The 1,878-nt window shown below is 41.4% G+C and overlaps 1 pseudogene; it reads right to left on the reverse strand.

Annotated features, from left to right (window-relative positions):
* Positions 1 to 639: 639 nt before the first annotated feature.
* On the reverse strand, positions 640 to 1,321 carry LOC149218015 (S-adenosylmethionine synthase 2-like; annotated as a pseudogene).
* Positions 1,322 to 1,878: the final 557 nt, after the last annotated feature.

The following is a 1,878-nucleotide window of genomic DNA, read 5'->3' on the forward strand; positions in this document are numbered from 1 at the left end:
AGCTCAAACAAAACCTCGATTTCTTGGGGAAATTGGTTCTACGCCGACCAAAGGCCACAAAATAAGAAATTAGAAACAACGGGTCAAACCCAGAGGCCGCTTTCACCATATCAAAGGAAAATCATTTCTGGTAACGCGATTCGAAAATGATGAAGGAAAAAAACAGTGAATAGAGAGATTCTTAATCAACAGTACCGCCTTCATTCTTAACGCAGACATTTAGCACTCGAATCAGGAAAACCAGGCGATAAGAGTCAACGAGGTAATGTAGGCAAAGGTTTTCACACACCTATAGACAATTGAACCCATGATGCGATCAAGGCTTGCATCTCGTCACACCTGACTAGTCCCTCTTTGCGGTTAACACAAGAAAAATGGAGATTAGCATCCGAAACATATTCTACAGCTCAATTAAAAGGAAATAAACCCAAGACCTCAAGGCAGTAAAAGAAGCCGTGTTAATCAGAAGCGATGGCTGCCACAACAATTTTTACAGGATCATCATTCTTTTCGGGGATGGTCTCAGATCTCCTGAACTGTGGTAATGTAAACCTTCTCGACAATAATGGGCGAGATCTGATCTGCCGTTCAATGCTGCAGTGGAAACTTGTTCGATATCATCGCGTCTTCATTGGATGGCTACCCTTCATAAGTATCAATAATAATATTCCGGCCGGTGAGGCCTGCATCTCCATGAGGCCCTCCGATCACGAATCGACCAGACGGGTTCAAGTGGACTATGGTATTCTCGTCCAGGTACTTCTCCGGAATCACCGGCTTTATCACATGTTCCTTCAAATCTGCAGCAATCTGGTCATTGGGAACTGTCTCATCGTGCTGAGTGGAGATGGTGCCATTCTTTCTGACCTCGGTGAGCTTCGCTCCCAGCTTGGTAGCCAGCACATGAGTCAGGGGCATTAGCTCAGGGGTCTCATCAGTTGCATAAACATGTGACCCTGGTCACCAGCTCCAATCTCCTCAGGCCTCTTGGTAAAGTGTCCATGAACTCCTTGGGCAATGTCAGGGCTCTTACGGTCGGGGTTTTGGGTGAGGCATGCATCCAACACTACATCAGAAATCTGGTCACAGAGTTTGTCTGGGTGTCCCTTATTTACGGACTCCGATGTGAACAAGAAGGTCTCCTTCTGGGCTGAAGTGAACAGAGCAAATAGCACGACAAATCAGAGAATGCAAATTTTAAAGTAACAAATTTTTACCCTAGGTTATTGTCGATAGAAGCACCCTCCAGTGATGCAAACTTTCCTTCAAGGATATCAGTGCTGAGGTGATTGAGTGCATCTGCCTCAGACTCCAGCGCCATTACTTATATATGAATTGCTTGGTAAAAACAAACATGGTTAGTGTTTTTTTTTTCTTTTAATGAAAAACTAAAATTTAGAAATATTTTTTTTTTTACAAATGGACACAATGATTGGCAGAGTGAAAGATGTTTTTGATCAAGCATATTGCAAAACATGAATTTATTCTTGAAACTAGTCTATATCATCCTTATTTTCTGATCCTCGAGATCGTACAAAGACGCAGGAGGAGAGCATACTTATGAAAGCAAACGCTGAAACCTATTTTCTGATCCTCGAGATCGTACAAAGACGCAGGAGGAGAGCATACTTATTCTAGGTAAAAGCAGAACTGAAAATGAAAGCAAAAGCTAAATCTGAAAGCCTACCTACTCTATACTAATTAGAATTTACAAATTAGTTACGTGTAGTTAAACTTCCAATGAAGCCATTCACGCAGCAGTAACAACAATAGATTCAGTAGCAATTTTTCAAATGAAAAATGAAAATATTCGAGAGTGGATGAGTCTAGTTGCTGTAACTGCAAATCAACTAAAAAATAAAAAGATGAATCTAATCT

This window comes from Pinus tabuliformis, chromosome Q (assembly GCF_031772625.1).
Source record: "Pinus tabuliformis cultivar Carrire ecotype Pingquan chromosome Q, CPIR1, whole genome shotgun sequence".
Taxonomy (NCBI): Eukaryota; Viridiplantae; Streptophyta; class Pinopsida; order Pinales; family Pinaceae; genus Pinus; species Pinus tabuliformis.